Raw genomic sequence first — 18718 nt, 5'->3', positions numbered from 1 at the left:
CTTTAACCTAGTTACGTTTTGCTAATTAGAGCCACACAAACAGTTCGGCATGAATGTAGCATGACCAGCTTCTGGAAGCCCCTGCGCTTTAAGCAGGTCGCAGCTGGTGCAGCAAACAGGGCATAGCCCACGACAAGGCCGGGGAGGCACTGATATGGAGCATTAATTATTTACAGCAGTAGGGAAGGAGAGGGCCAGTCAGTCAGGCAGACTCTGAACAGCCTGCTGCTGTTCCACGCTCAACATGAGCCGTGTCAGACCTCCACTAATCAACAGCACTGCGGAGGCACAGAGAGATAATGAGGGACACTGACACATTTCTCAATCATTCACTCCCATTAGCAGCTCTAGAGTATGTTAAAGATGCAAATGATAAGTGTTAGTGGATGTCCAATCAGAGGAATTTACTAGTGGGCGGAACGTTGGGGGTGGTTCTAAAATCATGCCCCGCCCCCACCACATCTCCATGCACTGTAACAGACCTTAGTAGGGTAGATGGCCTAGATAATTTGATGTGAACGGAAATTAGGCTATCAATTATCCAGCCAATTACACATTAAAAATACATCTTTTTGTCCACTGGAAATTTGTGGGAAGACACATTTTAGTAGTTTCTCAGCTGAACGATTGACAACAAGGTGGATCACTGATTTATGAGTATCCAGGATAAAAAAAAAAAAAAAAACTTAAATCTGCTTTGAAACGTGCCAAATTCTTAGAAATGTGCTCTTTCAATTCATATTGGAAATAGAAGCATTCCTCATACCATCACAATTGTGATCCAACTCCACTTTTTCAAGCACTACATTCTCTTGAGGAAAGACAGAGACCTCCATCTCTTTACCCCGCCTATCGTTTCTTGCCATAAACAGATGTGCCAGCCTGTAACACTCAAAGGAGGAGGAAAAGAGAATGAGGCAGCGCAGAGAACTTCCACTCTCTAGCATCCACAGAGCTGAGTCTGACAGCCTCCTGTTCTCTCCTCCAGCGATACCATTTAAAGTCCGCAGGGGTGACTCCCTACTGGAAAGCTTTGCTGCCATCAACACAACTGAGAAGAGATTCTCTATCTGGGACAGTTGGAGGGTTATAGGGAGATTTGTTTGTTTGTGATTCAACAGAACTAAAAATATCATGTTTGATCACTGACACCAAATGAACATCTAAAGACTCGTGTTCGGGAGAGTTTACTCATCCAAACAGAAAAGAATTGCAGTCGATCGCTTCAGTCCCTGAAGGCAACAACAACAGGGATAGAAGTTAAACTGCAGCAGCAGCATGTGTTGTGTTTCCAGTTCTGACAACCGATGTCTCAACCTGGCTTCTAAACTAGCTTGACTTAATCAAAAGTACTGTGTGGTTTGTTTAGCTTCACCAGCAAAATTTTTAATGGCTATGGTAGGTTATCAGTTGGACTAACACCAAAACAGCACTAACCAGGGGCGGACTGGCCATCGGGAGCACCGGGACATTTCCCGGTGGCCTGATGGTCATTCTGGCCTGCCGGCTGCCGCTGTGCAGTTGATCGGGCTGACGTGCAATAGGCTGGGATCCAACTGCGAATTAATTGACGGATTTATATGAATCTACGAATCAGGCGATCGCGGAGTGAAATTGTTACATACGCATGACCCAACATCAGCGAGGCACTGCCTAATTGGCTATATCCAGAGGCAGGCTTCATCTTAGAAAAACCGTGCAAAAAAATGGAGCGTAAAAGCAAAGGAGGGAGCAGAGCGGGAACGTATAAAAAAGAGAAAAGCCCTGGCCACAGACACATTAAGTTGATGCAAAATCCCAGCCATGTTCACCAGTAAGGAAGCAGGTCGGTCAGCATTACATTTACATTATATTTACTAGGGGTGGGATGGTTCACTGAAAAAATCGAACTGTTCGGTTCTCCACACACGGTTCGGAACGCGCTGGAAACGCTGTTCAACTTAAATCTGACAAAGCATCTGTAATATGGTTTACTATAAATAACACTTAAAACAAACAGGGTTCAGTTAATATATGTTTCTGTTGATGGATGAACATTCTGGCTTCCCAGACATTACAACAACAGCGATAAAAAAAAAAAAAAAACCCCCGTGGCCAAACCATTCACTCTTGTTCAATACGAATACGAACGCTGGATCAGTGCATTATTTTTAAAGTGACAGTCTTTATATTAATCGAACAGCAACAACAAAGAAATCACTCACTGCTCTTGATTGAAAAGCTTTTGTAACTTTAATAAAGATTTATCTTTAATTTGTAGTCCAAAATGCAATGCTGTTTTACATTTGATTACTTTATTCAATTTATGTACCTAAAAACTATGCTATAGCCTACCTACATGGAAGTCAGTTTATTTTATTTGTAGCTTTACTCTATTGTATTTATTTGTGCTGTTGTTTGTAGTTAGAATATTCGTAATAATATGATAAAATATATATTTTTTGAAAGTATCATTTTTCCATAAACATAGCACATACAACGGTAGCGAAACAGTGACTCTAAAACTGTGAAACAAACCTAACCGTGAAAAAGTTGAAATGTTCCACCCCTTATATTTACGTAATCATTTGGCAGAAGGACGGCTTTCATCCAAAGAGACTTACAATAGATACAAACTATTCTAAAAAAATATTACAAATATATATAATGATAGAAGTTTTAAAAGGGCATCTTTATGACAAACTAGCACACTGTTACATATGGGGACACAGTATTTTTTTAGTGCCAAATTTGACCAGAAATTTTGATTTTCCATTTCTAGCCTACAATATGTAGTCTAGTCTACAATGTTTATTTATTTATTTTGAAGGTGACAAAGGAAGCAACATTAGAACTAGTGCTCCAAGTGCTCCTGCTGTTAAACAAAAGGGGGTGGACAGTTCAGCTTTTGAGTCAGAGCAGGAACCTTCCGGTAAAGTTTAAGCTATACGCAAAACTAAACATGCTGGCTATACTCTTAGAACAATATGTGCTTTTATGATTTATAAGATCATCAGTAGTAGGACTGTGATCATGGGGACATAATTGATGGCTGCACAATTAATATAGATTATTGAAAGTGCTTATTTCATATAGCAGAGAAACTAGATGTGCGGAGTGAGAGAGAGAGGGATTCAGGGAAAGATGATATAGATGGTGGATTTTTTGAGGGTTTATTTATTTATCCATTCATATTATGTATGGTAGTCTACCTGTTACATCAACTAACAGGGTTAGCCTACAAGTTTAGCAGTCTGGTGGACACATGAATTGGGTGGTGGTGACTGCACCAACAGAGGTGGCCTGGGGTGGAGTCAAATTCCCGGCCTGATTTACTGTCCCAGTCCGCCAATGGCACTAACTATCTGTGTTTTGCTTTAGAATGGTAAGTTTTATCCCCTTATATTATATTGTGGATCAATTGGACATAAATTGATATTTGAGGTGTCAAAATACTGATTAATCTATATCTTTTTTATTTTTTTAACGTCAACTTTTATGCCATTTTGGAGAGTATCACATACGTAAATGACGTATGAAACGTATGTTTGCGGATACATTATTTATGCTTTGATCTGAACGTAAACAATGTCTCCGCGTACATACTTCGCATACGAAGTTTAAGTATTTGATACTCTCCAAAATGGTGTTATAGAGTGACAAATTGTTGAATAAAGTCGTTATTTTTGTTTTCTTTGTGCACAAAAAGTATTCTCTATCTTTATAAAATAACGGTTGAACCACTGATGCCAAATGGATTATTTTAACGATTTCCTTGCTATGTTATTGAGCCTTGATCGTGTTAGGATCTATGTGTTATCTATGGGAGGGTTAGAGAGCTCTTGGAATTCATCAAAAATATCTTAATTTGTGTTCTGAAAATGAACAAAGGTCTTACAGGTTTGGAATGACATGAGGGTGAGTATTTAATGACAAAATTTTCATTTTGGGGTGAACTATCCCTTCACAAGGATACGCCGTTTTCTTTCAAATCAAAGCTAAATACACGTAGAAACAGCACATGCTTGTGGCATACACAGCATACGGAGATATGGAGAGACACAGAGGAAACTTTTGACAAAGGAATTGTTGAATAAAGTCGTTATTTTTGTTTTCTTCACTTACAAAAAGTGTTCCCGTTGACCACTGATTCCCGTTCCACGTCTGATGGCAGATGGAGTATTCTGATGACGACTTTCATACCTTTTATGGACCTTGACACTGTTATTTACTTGACAGTCTATGGGACAGTTTGTAGTTTATAGGTTTTCATCCAAAATATCTTAAATTGTGTTCCGAAGATGAACAAAGCTTTTACGGGTTTGGAACGAAATGGGGGTAAGTGATTAATGACAAAATTTTCATTTTGGGGTGGAGTATCCCTTTAATTTCGAGGGGAATTGAACCCTTGCCACTGTGAAAAATATTTACAATATTCTTTATAATTTCATTACTTTGTGATATCATTTGTTATATACAGTTGTTCTCATGTTTATTTTTTGTAATGCATTAGAGGTATTAATATTAAAGTTTACTATTTTACAAAAAAAATTCCATAGTGAATTGTATTAAATCCAGTTAGGGTCAATTGGACCCACACCATAAAAAAAAAACATACCCATAATTTGAACCTAATACAATTTGAAATATGACATTTGAAAGTTGAAACTCACGTTACTAATACGCCAAATTTCTTTTAACACTGAAGATGATCAAATATTTTTAAAGGAAAGGTGACATTTTATGTAGCTTTAGGTAAATAAGCAGATGATGATTTCTGATGATTTTTATACAATTTATGATACATATGCATTCATAATGCTAAACAGCTTAAACCATTGACAGACAATCTGAGTTTAAAGCTGGGTATTATGTCAACAATGCTAACATAGTCTGTCAAAGCTGTGTTGAAACCACTGTCTACAGCTGTGATACAACATATAGATATGTGTGGAACTTTAAATGATTTGCGCATTTCAATTACAGTTTTTTATCTTTTGTGTATGATTGCACAATGCATAGGCATCACTCCATGCATCCTCCACACAGCATTAGAGTACACTAAAATTTAGATGAACATGAAATATGATTTTGTCTATAGCTGACAGAGAAAAGAAGAAGATCTTAAAACTGGGTCATGGTGATTCACTGTACGTGACACACTACATAGGCATGCTGGACAACAGGTGTGATGGCAAACAATGATAATATTATTTGGCACTTACTAAAAAGGAGTTTACAATCAGGCTAATTATCCCGAAGCCTAGTTTTTTTCTTGTAGACACCCACACAAAAACTGACACTTATCCCTCATGATCTTTTGTAAGCACAGGTGTTCCTTGTTGGTGTAAGACGCATTGATATGTCTACATCACAAGTCTCACAAACCATGTCATGCCAAAACCTCCTAGTTACAGATTTAATTTCTACTTGTTTGGGCCTGGAGTCCATGAGATCATCAAGTCATGGCTGGATCACATTAACCTGGACATTCTGTTGCTCTGATAATGAGTGTATACAGATATACCTATACATATATTCTTTTATGTACCCTCTTTGCAAAGTGGAGTAAACCTGTTTGGATTTACCTTACCGCAAACCTAAGCAGAACTGCCTTTTAGAAGCGAGGAAATACACACATACACCCACACAAGTAATGATTCAAAAAATCAGTTGACTTTGCCCCACTGATGAAGTTATCAGAGAGCCCTTGGTGTGCAGTATCCATCCGCTGATGGGTTGGATATCAGTGGAAGAGACAGCGCCTGCCTGACAGGAGACTGACAGTCTGAGTTCTTCAAAATGCAGAGACGACAACGCTGGAATTGAAAAGAAAAACTAAAAATCTCCAGACCTTACGGTTTTTGCAGGCAGCAAGTACAGTGCTCCACAGATCATTAGTATGAACTGTTCGTGTTCATATCTCAAGCTGTAATTCTCCAGCTTAAGTTTGAACTGAACTAAAGCTCTGAATTCAAAGGGACAATCTTGAGATTTGATGGGCTAAAGACAAAGAAAAGTGTCCAGACAAGGGAAAGAAACAATCCTTTAAAATCTAGTTTAAAACGCATGCTGAGTATATGTAAGTGTAATGTTTGTATTCATGTTGTTTTTTTTCAACAAAAATGCAAAGACTGTTATGTGGTGTAACCAAGTTAAAACTAATAACATTTTCCTTACAGCTTGAATACATGCGAGTGCATTATACTTTTCAAAAACATTTTAAAATATATTCGTCAAAATATTATTATTAATATTATTTTTAATCTCACGTACAGTTATTTTATAAATATCAATACATTTTTATGAGTTGCACCACATGACATATCACAACCTCATTGCCATAAAAGGATTCTTGTTTTAAAAGGATCCCATTACTGGTCTTTCATTTGACAAGTTTTTCAAATATCTAATGTTTCAAAATATATAAACATAAAAAATAAATTTATGTTTAAACACACACACAAAACTGTACATTAAGCAAATATCCTTATATTGTTAATTCAATTCATTCCAGAAGTAGTTAATAATACCAGATATAAACAACAGATATTTATATTAATACCAGAAGTTTGGCTAAAAGCCTTCTTCAGTATCAAAAAAAAAAATAAAAAATAAAAAATAAAACATTTTGAAAAAAAAATTAACGTGGATTTTAATTATGATTTTAATTCATTACAGAATAAGTGCATTTGTTGTGTATTAAAGTACTTGTTAAACTGTCATTTTAAAATGCAGAAGATACACTATAGTCTTGTGCCTCCAGCTCCAACTGTGGGATGGGATACTGTGGAAGGTTAACACTGCGCCTACCAAAAGACAGAGAGCTAAACTTGCCAAACAAAGCCCAACAGACATCTCAAGAGAGCAGCAGAGGAGGGAGACTCAATCCATCATTCTCCTGGAGTAGACAAAGAGGCAGCTTGCACCATAGCTTCATGTGCCATCCCTGTAATCTTGTGGCTTGAAAAGCTCAGAGGGTTCAAGACTGGTGACACACCCTGTTCTTGTAGGCCCTTCGAACATGGCGAGGGCACCGCTTCTGCATCGGTTCAGGGGTCTTTGAAGGGTTTGTATAATAACTAGCCTTGCCATAAAGAACAATGTCCTTGCTTGACCCTCCTATATGGACTGGAGCGCGATTCAAACTGACGGGAATTGCATCATAATCATATGTTAAGCCTTGCCACGTAAATCCAACCTCCGCGCTCATCTGATGGCACCGAGCCTGAATCCAACTCAAAGGTGAAATGACTTAAATATCTGGGTGGGGGGTGGTGGTTCGCAAAGCCAAAACACATAAGAGTGTGTGGAGCTGTTGCGAGCAACCCACAGCTATTACCCAACATTACTGATTACAGTGCGGAGAGATCCCTAAGGCCGATGGGGATCGTGGTTATGCAGAACAGATGGGCCTTTATTAGCAGCGAGTGTCTGAGAGAGATTTGCAGGAGATTCTGTGTTTACAGCCTCTTCAGCTGATGATAATGAGCCAGAAGACGAAACGTCAGCGAGTGAGAACGAGCAGAGACAGGAAGTGAAGGAAATGAAACCAATCAGTGCTGTTGGAGAATATGTGAAAGACTTGAAAACAGTCTAGCAAGGAATTGCAAAAAACAAGCGGCGGATGAAAAGGGGGGGTGGGGATGGCAAAGAGCTTATGACTGAGATAGAGAGAGAGCAAGAGAGGAGGAGGAGGAGGAGGAGGGGAGATCGACATTCTCTCCTCCCTAGAGCCGCAGGCCTGGTCTCCAGCCACTGTCCCAGATGGCTTGACTGAGAGAAGGAAAGAGAGATGTTCCTGCCACTCATATGCTCTACAATTACTGAGAACGTAATGGTCTTAAAGTACCAGCATCAACCAGGCCCAAAAAGCCAATGTCCATTTACCGATGCTGATCATATTCATGAATCTTTTAAACTGACAGCCACTTCAAGTTGCCACAGGGAGAGCACTGTATAATAAACACATTAAGAGGCAAAGAGCGGATCTGGAGCGGCTCACGGGCATGGAGGCGAATGTATTTCCCTTATCTGTCCATCAGAAGTGTACTGTTTGCTCTAGCATTGAGCCTGTCGGTACATTTCGAAACGCTGGGTTAACTGTATTCCCATAACTGAAAGTGTAACGTAGAGTGGGTTAAATGTCTGATGTGTATTGATGGGTTTTGGGTTACAAGAGGCACAGATGCAGTGAGAAAAATCAATAAACTTCTCTAGTGCATGCTAGGTGGGAGGGTCCACATTGTGCAGCTGACAAACTGAGCTCGTAAGATTAGATCGCTGACAAGCTTAAATACCACCTCCGGGTTTTGTCGAAAAATTCTGAACTTGTGTCCCAGCCTCTTAGTATTAATTAAAAGAAAGTGTTTATGGATTCGGAACAAGGGTATTGTACACAGCTACCTCACATTGATGTTCTAATACAACAACTTTAACCTACACTAAATAATATTGAACATCAGTTGAGCAATATGTCTTTGCCATATCCAGAAAGCTAGCTGAAGTTTTTAGAGGTTTCTGTAAACACAAATGTCAACCAGTCCAAACTAGTTCAGGAAAGCATAGGTGCTGCAGGGATGACACATTTCTGTAAGCCAACCTGGAAGTTAGCATGACCCTGATCCCTCAACAAAAATGCAGTAAGATTTTTCCATTGGCTTTGGGTTATGATAGAAAATAGGCTCTTTGACCAACAGGTTCATCTTACATGTTCATCAAGATAATCTTCACCAATTTTGAAGCCTAAATACAGTCAGCAGAAATAAATAGCGAAAGTTATAAATGAACTACACCACAGACATATGACTTCAACGTCCATCACACAGAATTGCTGACAACTCTTTCAATCTCCATTTAAAATCCATAATTTGGAAAGTTTGAGTTAGAGTAGTTTGCAAGAGTGCGAGTATAAACGCAACAAGGTTATAAAATTTGACAAGTGAGTATGTTTTCCTGTACAGCATTGTGATATTCATTGTCCCTGACAACCTTTGTAGTCCCATTTAGCCACTTTTTAGCAACTGCCTTTTTCATGATGTTGAATATTATAAAACAGATAAAGTTTTAACCACAAACTTTATTTTTAGGCATATTTCAGCCACAAAAGCGCTAACTTGTTTCAGTACATTAGGACTCACTCCTGTAGGAGAAAACAACACAAAAACCTGACTTATTTTGATTTAAAAATATCCAATATGACTGCTAAGACATACTGCATAAGAAAACACTCTCAATAACATTAAGGCTTTAGCTTTAGCATTAGCATTAACTGTCTACGGTTTGTTTTCTTTTTGAGGTTAACTACTGTAATGGTGCAGGAACAGTTTGAAAAGAATCTTGCAGAGCAAGTTATACCTTATAAACAAGGTTACAGCTAGTTACCTGAATAATAACACATCCAGTTTAATAGCACAGACTTTTGATGCTAATTCTATCACCTTATTCATGAATAAGATTTATTCTTGTCACAGTAACACAAGAATGCAAATACTGTACTATGGCTATATGCCTAAAATCTACAGCTATACATTTAACTATCAATATGTACAAGACAGACAGCTCAAATACGTATCTGTGGGATGTAAATACACTGAAGTCAATGTGCACATAGTTTAAGTGATGCACGGTTAACTGTTAAAGGCTATTATTAAGTGATCTTGATTTCTAAATAAAGTATATGCTCCTTAAAGGGCTATAGAGGAGTGGATGACATGGTTAACTTGTATTAATATATAGGCTATAGAGTGTCTTTGCAAGATATGGACAGTGCTGAGGAGTTGACACCGCATGCAACACTCAGCATAACCTGACACATGGGCTGAAATTCATATACAAAAAACAAGTCACTTGAAAATCTTTCATGATTATTACATAATCATCTGGATGCAATGATTGTGCACTTGAAATTCCAATTATATATTGCCAGCCAAATTTTAAATCAAATGCCACATTTTATTTCTCTTTTTGGTGCTGTAATGTGTTATGTGAATCACAAAACCTGCTCAGAGCACAGCTTGAGAAATGTGAGCATTATGGACACTTCCGATGGGCCCTAATATGAACACATACAGTCTGCGGTGGTTTGTAATAAACACATAATAGCAAGTATGTATAACTGTTACATGTTACATGTTCTCACACAAAAATAGTGTATGCGGTTCATCACCTCCAGAGGAGAGAATGACAGATATATCCACCATACACTCAAAAGACAGTTATGATAACATCATTCGCAGATTTTTAAAGTATTCAAAAAATGACCAAAAAAGATCTATTTTAACATTTCAAATATTATTATTCTACTCATTTACAGTAGCCTTAATTTTACAGCATAACGTCATTATATGCTTCCAAGTTCATTGTGAAAAAAAAGACTGAAGAGTATGCATTTTAATCTTGCAATATAAGTGACGAGAGCAAAATGAGAGCAAAACGGACAATTAAACTGTTTATCTTAATTAATTGGATGACAATTAACAGTCATAAGAAATTTCACACCCTACTCGCTTGCATCAAAATGTAGCACTTTGGCTTTGGTTTTTCTGAGGTGTACGCAACGGTCAGTTCATGGAGGAGGGGAGGAGAGAGAGCCGTGTGCAAACAGCTTATCCTCACTGTCATCTGCTCCTAATGACAGCTGACAAACTACTAATGCAAATCCCATCTGAGCGGCTACAGTTGCCCCACCCCCAGCTTCCCTTGCCCTCCCTGTACAGGAAAATCCAGCCCCAACAACCCTTCCCTCCCCGCTACATACACAGAGAATGATCCATGCTCGAAAATTCCTCCTCTCTGACGGTCTGCTCAAAGCGAGCGCTCTTCTTTTAAACCAAGACAATACCCTGCTCTCCAGTCACATGACAGCAGAGAGCAATGGTTCAAGCAGAGCAGGTGGCGACTGTGGCATCATCATGCAGCCAAACACATGCTCACTTGCGGCTGCTATTCTGAGTGCCACTTAGTAGAGTTGTACAATCAAACTACTGATTGAATCTGTGTATGTATGCCAGTAATATAAAGTAAAAATATAAATATTTAATGTTATTAACTGTAAAAATAGATTTTAAAATATAGATGTTTTAATACATTTGTATAAAACATTTAAATGCAAAAAATATAAATATATATTATATATTTAAATATGTATTGTACATATTTTTACTCTAACATACAGGCATATAAATAAACAAATAAATTGATAATTATATAATAATAATAATAATAATAATAATAATAATAATAATAATATATATATATATATATATATATATATATATATATATATATATATATATATATATATATATATATATATATATATATATATATATATATATAAAACACGGGATTTCAATCAAAAAGAGCAAAAAAAAAAAAAAAGTTCAACATTTGTAAAAGTGGTACATTAACTTAAGATTAAGCATTGTGGAGAGTATAACAATTAATAAACCGCGAGGTGTCTTCTTTTAAAGTGTTACAGACACAAAAATCTTTTCTTAGCCCTAATTTGACGGAAAGTCTAGGTCTCTAAATGTTAAAAATCTCTGTTTTAGAGGAATAAAAGACAGAAGGAAAAATCAAGGATGCAAACAACAGAAAACAAGCTTCCTTTTTTTGCTGCTCAAACCAACTACAGAGAGGAAGTGATGTCACGCCTCCCACACAAACCACACCAACTCACACTTTCATTTGTTTTGCACTATATTATACAAGTGTTTTCTTCAACTTCTCACCATGCAGTTTCATAAACACACATTAGACCTTCAATGCCATAAATTAACCAACAGTTTGATAGGGGAAAGTGTGAAAGAAAGGGACTGTGTGTTCATCACAGGTTGTTAAGCTTACCTTGGCTTCAGTCCAGACTCAGCCTCAGGGCATTTCTGCAGCAGTGGGACCAGTGGAAATCTTTGGGCATTATTCACTTCTTTCAATCTGTGGAAGAGCAGAACCATCCAGTTAAGATCTCAAACAATACTCAACACAACCAATGCAATATAGCCTAGTACACATCAAAACGTTATTAATATTGATTGATTTAGTGCAATTTTATATATATATATATATATATATATATATATATATATATATATATATATATATATATATATATATATATATATATATATATATATATTAAAGGATGATAAAGGATGTTAAGTGGCCAAGCTTGTTAATTCAAACAAAAATAAATATCAGGGCATTTTGAGCAACTATGCTACTTGGTGATTTAACAGAAGTAAGTTTACACCAATTTACTTTTGCTATTGTATTTTTCTTATTCTTGATTAACAGTATTAAAAATAATGAGAACAGAGGCTCTCACAATGCTAAATAATTTTTTTGGTCTTAAAAATAAAAAGCATTGAATGTTATCAAAATACTTTATTTTTGAGTTTAGGGTGAAATACGACCTGGCCATATTCTTGAGATTTGCCCACTTTATACATTTTTAAAGAGTTTTGTGCAGTTGACCTGGAAGTAAACATTGGATTCTATGACATCACTTCCCTGTGCGTCTTGTGAGAGCAGAGCCCTGTCAGCTGTGAGCACAGCACTTGAGAGCTGTCCACTATCAGAGAGTTATCAGCCAAACAAAGAGACAGAAGAGTAGTCCCAGACCTGTCAGGAAGAGTGTGGCTATTCTTAATAACGACATCTTGCCGGCACCGGCTCCAAGAGGACCAACCACGCTCGGGTGATACCGAGGAGACCCATAGAGGTCAACGATCGGGTGGCATTCATGGCTTATGTCCTTAGGCCCATATGGAGAAGACTTTGCTTATAAATTGTCCAAAAAGAAATAAGAACAGGTAATGGATATCAATGCAAGTGAATAGTTCACTTCCAAAATAAGATACTGTTCACAAGTGGTTGATAGCGGTTTGCCAAATGTGCACCAATTAACATTCTTCTGATGAAGGTTTTTTTTTTTTTTTTAAATGAAAGAAGATAGATAGCTCTGCTATAGTTAGTAAAACACAATGAGACCGCCCGGAGTAGTCATGTTTTTCAGACAATTAGCTTAAGTGAACTACTATATGAGAGTGATCCATCTCTGCAAACTTGTTGAAAAATCAAGAGTTGGATATAAGTTTTAATCCGTAATCCTCCATCCTGGCCTTCTCAGTAATGTCAAGGGGGAAGATCTAATTGATCCCACAATACTCTTTATACTCTTATACCATCCATTAAAAAGTTCATGAAAGTTGAATGCCAAGCGGAGACATAAGGGACAGTTGAATCAGCACACAAAGTGAGCTCAAGAGACAAAATGAGGAAAAAAAATTTGATTAGATTGTACAGAGAGTGGAGAGTTTTGGGACAGTTTAATGTTCTTGATAATTAAAAAAAAAAAAAAAAAAAAAAATCTTGTAAAGAAGTCTCTTATGCTAACCAAGTCTGCATTTATTTGATCAAAAAACACAGTAAGAACAGCAATACTGTGAAACATTATTAAAGTAGGCCTAAGTGTTTTTTATTTTAATATGCAATTTATTATGGCAAAGCTTAGTTTCCAACAGCCATCACATAATTCAGTGTCACATGATCCTTTAGAAATCATTCTATGCTGATTTGCTACTTAGGCTACATTTCTTTTTATTATCAACACTTTCAGAAACCCAAATGGTGCCAGAATTTCCAAAATGGCATAAAGCAATCATCACAAACTTTTTTGAAGACTATTAAGGGATGGAAAATGAGCTCAACATCATTAGAAAGGGGAAAAATTGGAGGACAAAAAAAAATAACAGGAAGAGAAGGGAAAAAAAATGACAATCATCATCAGGTTGGTAAAGATTTAATAGTGTTACACACGTCTTAAGGGCCTCTGGTTCCACAAGGGAATCGTTTCAAGCTTATTAGATAGTAACATGAAGTACGCCTTTTTAATTATGTTCAGCAAGTAATTAGTGGAAAAAGGGTTTAAAATCATCTCCCGATCCCAGAATTAGCCTCTGAGAAGAAAAAAAAATGACTTGCCGCAGTAAGTATCATTCAACAAAGTTGAAAGCGCATGCAGAAACAGCCAGAATTCTCCCACTGTGAGCAAATGCCTTTAAAGGGGTTGTTGACTTAAGCAGAATCTCTCCTGGGAGCTTGTGAACAAATACCTGAGAAGAGGGCCATCCACAGCACATGTGCTGACCCTAAGGTTGTGGGTTCGAGTCTCGGACTGGCAATACCATGACTGAGGTGCCCTTGAGAAAGGCACCGAACCCCCAACTGCTCCCCAGGCGCCGCAGCATAAATGGCTGCCCACTGCTCTGGGTGTGTGTTCACAGGGTGTGTGTGTGTGTGTGTGTTCAGTGCTGTGTGTGTGCACTTTGGATGGGTTAAATGCAGAGCACGAATTCTGAGTATGGGTCACCGTACTTGGCTGTATGTCATGTCACTTTAACTTTTTTTTCAGTTTTTGGGTGTATGTCATGTTACTTTATGTTTTTTTTTTTTTTTTTAAAAAGAGGTGATGGGATCTGAAGCGCTGGGTTTCTGATGGGCACATTAAATAATAAGAACATTCTAGGCAGGTGTTTCTATTAATAATCATAAAAATAATAAATTCACTACACAGTTACACAAGCGTGTAAATGGCTTTAGCAATCTAAATGGGAAACAGAGAAATCCATGTGGCCTTTGTAAAAAGAAAAGGGCATTAAAATTAATCTAGCATATCCAAATCACTATAAATCATAATTATATAGCGAGAGACACATCAGATGCATTCTGAAAGACTTCCTTTATCTTTGCACTGGTCAGGGTGGGGGGGAAGGGGGGTAAAAAAAAAAAAAGTATTTTCTGAGGCCGGAGGAATTTCCCTCAGTTTCTTGTGTCACATGTTTGTTCTAGCCCACAGCAGATCTTAACCTGATTGGTCACTGCAGTTATGGGGCCCCTCAACCATGGTAAATCAGTCAAGCGGCTGATTCTGCTGTCAGATAGACACCAAAAAAGCCTTTTTGTTTTTGTGGAAATTTTTTTCAAATACCAAAAAGTCACAAGCTTAATATGATCCTAGCATCTAAACTGAAATCAAACAGTCACAGCAACTGCCCATAAACTTCTTATCAGGTTTATAACCACTGCTTTTTACTATTCAATAAACACTCCACACCAAAGGGCCAGGAAGATCTCACAGCCTGGACACACACACACAGCAGACCACACACCGTGGATCTATTCCTAATGAACATGTTGTGATAGAGTGGGATGTTCTGCATTCCCTTCTCCTAGACCCTTTATCTCTCTCCATCTGCAGTCCGGGTCAATAGTTCATGTGTTACAGTGTTACAGTTGTATGTGTCACACCACAGACCGTATTCCCCATACTCTTAACCACTGGCCACTGTGAGGCTTAATACTACAACACCAAAGAAATGATTGACTGAACACAAATTCTCCTTCATAATGTCACTTTAGAAACATATTTACCAATGGACACGAGTAAAGAGACATCTTGCATATGTATTAGAAACTGAGAGGACAGGGCATATCACAAGAAATCAAATTATTCTTTATCTTTTGAGATGTAGGCTGTACCAACAAGAAAACACGGTAATTTGGGGATTCAAAACTTCTAAGTCCAGAAGTTGTGGGATGTGGGAAAGGATCTGTGCTGTTCCTGTTTGTGTGTAGCACATCCTTCTTAAAATCTGAAGAAAAACCTGAAGTAACTTAAATTCAGTGTTGCTGTTGTTAACTAAAACTCATTTTTGGGAAGTGAAATAAAGCTTTAATAAAATATAAATATTAGGTGAAAATTTGAAATTGAGTTTGTTGAATTTTACATTGAAGTACCAAAATTACTGAAAATAAAACGGAAATAAAAGAAATGACCGCTATATAGAAATATATTTTTTTTAATTCATGACAAAATTAAAGAATTAAATTAAAAACTGTAAATAAAAGCTGATTCAAAATATTAATTTTGAATAATTTTAAATATTAAATAAGTTTATTTTAGTCAAGGTTCACGATTGTTGTTTCAGATCTTAACTACTGGAATGTGTCACTCAAACTTGTGTGCAATTAAATTTACATTTTACATTTATTCTGTTAGCAAACTTCCATCACAAAATTATGTCACAAATTAACGCAGGCTTTGCAAAGGGACAGTTATTAAAGGATGGAAGAGTTCATACTATATTGAACCCAAGAGCAAACACAAAGCCCACAAGACAAAAGTCTTAAATACACGGTACCAAAAAACTACCCATTTAATTCTAAGAGTCACAGACATAGGGGACAAGTTTTGGCACAATAAAACCCAATCAAATTATGTAGACCCCAAAGAAGAAATAAAACTAAAAAAAAAAATGCTATTCACAAAATAATGCTGCTTAAAAAAAGTCCAGAAGCTCAGATTTTTTTCTAGAGAAGTCTCACGTATTCAGTCAAGTTCACTTAGCAGCTCTTTGACTAGATTTGAGCGGGAGAGTCTAAACCCTGTTTTTGAGGGTAAGTGATCCCGCTCTTTCCCCCATGATCCTCTCTGTTTCCTCCTGGCCTGAAGCAGGTGCAAGTCATCTCAGTGGGGATGTCACTAAAGGCTTATGTCAGGGGAAAGCAGCCAGCTAATCGCACCACTCAAGGGCTAAAGATTAGATTGGCCGTGCAGATTCTTTTACTCACTCAAAACTGACCACAATGGGCCAGACGCAGAGGCCAAATACAAATTTAACCGTCCATGTCAACATTTTCACTGGCAATCCATCAACTTCTTGATTGTAATAGTCAGACAAAGATTTAAAGCATCAACTAAGTAAATAACATCACCACACTGTTCAGGCCATTGGAGCTAATTAAATTATACACACTTAACCAGACTTTTGCTGCCACATGCTAGAGTCCATAACCCCAAGTATGAGCAATAGTAAAAGCAATGCTTGCCTTAATTTAGAATCACTAAATATTGGCCACTAAACTGTTTTCTTGCTCTGCAGACTTACGTTAAGTCATATAGGAAATCAGTGTTATCTGCTGAGCCAAAGCCATGAATCCAGCAGTAAATGTGCTGCTCGGCACCACCAATCTGGCTGTTAATGTTTCGAGGTATTGCAGTATTAAGCTGTAAATTCCACAGCATAGTGATTTCATTTCTCCCTAAAACATGATTGAAACATTTCCAACACCTCATTTTGATTATATATATGTAATAGTGTGCATCCAGTTTTCCTGTATGTTGAATGAAGTAGCCTGTAACCACATTCACATGTGAACCCTAAATGAATCTTTGAGGAGTAAAGAGAGAGTAATGTCTTACAAATGGGAAACCAGTAAAGCTACTTTGCCTCTAAAAGGTGTATCCAAAACTAAATCAAATCAAAAATTTGTACTAAAGCCGCTTTCACTAAAGGAGATGCAAAGAAGCACTATACAATCTATCAATCAAATTATTATTTTCATTTTCAGCTGTGAAAAGTGTGAAAAACCCAACATTTGCAGACATCCCATGAGGCAGCATTCTCCACTCAGTTGCTTAGGTACAGTCACAATTTTGGAGGATTTTAACATGAGTTGAAAATTGCTAAATTTTGGAGGATTTTAAATTTTGTTGAAAATTTCTTTGAATAGTATTTTTTTTATAATTATCTTTTTGTATTATGAATTTTTGCCTAATTATATATACAATTTTGCCTAAAATTAAGCGCAAAAATGTTTTAAATGTTGCAAAATAAGTTAGGTAGAGAAACTCTATCGATTTTTTATTGTTTGGTAAAGATTGCATTTAAAGGGTTAGTTCAACCAAAACTAACACAAATTAAGATATTTCTTATAAAATCCGTGAGCTTTCTGGCCCTGCAGAGAGCAACGGAACTGACAAGGCCCAGAAAGGTAGTCCATGTGACATCAGTGGTCCAACCGTAATTTTACGAAGCTATGAGAATACTTTTTATGCACAAAGAAACAAAAATAACTTAATTCACCAATTTCTTCTCTACTATGGCAGTCTTTGATGTACATTCATGAAAGCACCACAACGCATTAGTATTCTTGTAGCTTCATAAAATTAAGGTTGGACCACTGATGTCACATGTACTATATTAATGATGTCTTTATAACATTTCTGGGTCTTAAACATGGTAGTTTTGTTGCAGTCTATGGAGGGTCAGAAAGCTCTCGGATTTCATCAAAAATATCTTAATTTTTATTCCAAAGAAGAACAAAGGTCTTAAGGGTTTGGAACGACATGAGGGTGAGTAATTAATGACAGAATTTTCATTTTTGGCTGAACTATCCCTTTAACAGTGTAAAATAATTGTTTCAAAGATGAACTTTAAATGAGTGTTATACAATAACAAAGGTAATCTAAATGTCAAATTGAAGAAATTAAATACCAGATGGTACAAATATATCGTTCATCCCTATTCCCTACTAAAATTCTTTCATGGTACAATATACTCCTAACGAATCAGATGACAAATGCTACTTTTGAGACATCAAGCCCATCACTTTCATGAAAGTCCATCTGTGTGTATGACTGTTTCTAGAGGTATCCATCCTGACACTCTTGCTGCTCTGCCTCTCTGAAAACCTCACATATCAATGATCGGTTTCCGTTTAGTGAATGTGTTGTCAGCTCCAATTCCACATGCGATTATCATTCTCTCTTCTCTGCAGCTGGGAGCCCACGCTTACCCTTTTTTTGGATATGTGCCATCTCCACAATGGCCAGACTTACTAAGGCGGCTTTGTGTTTTTCTAAATTGTGAGTACTGTAAATCTAACTGCTTTA

At 37.0% G+C, this 18718-nt stretch overlaps 1 pseudogene; it reads right to left on the bottom strand.

Annotated features, from left to right (window-relative positions):
* Positions 1-18718, bottom strand: part of LOC109058189 — a 96246-nt pseudogene that overhangs the window by 61424 nt on the left and 16104 nt on the right.

The sequence above is a fragment of the Cyprinus carpio genome, chromosome B24 (assembly GCF_018340385.1).
Source record: "Cyprinus carpio isolate SPL01 chromosome B24, ASM1834038v1, whole genome shotgun sequence".
Taxonomy (NCBI): Eukaryota; Metazoa; Chordata; class Actinopteri; order Cypriniformes; family Cyprinidae; genus Cyprinus; species Cyprinus carpio.
The sequence above is the reverse complement of the archived record's forward strand: the minus strand, read 5'-3'. Positions and strand labels throughout refer to the sequence as shown.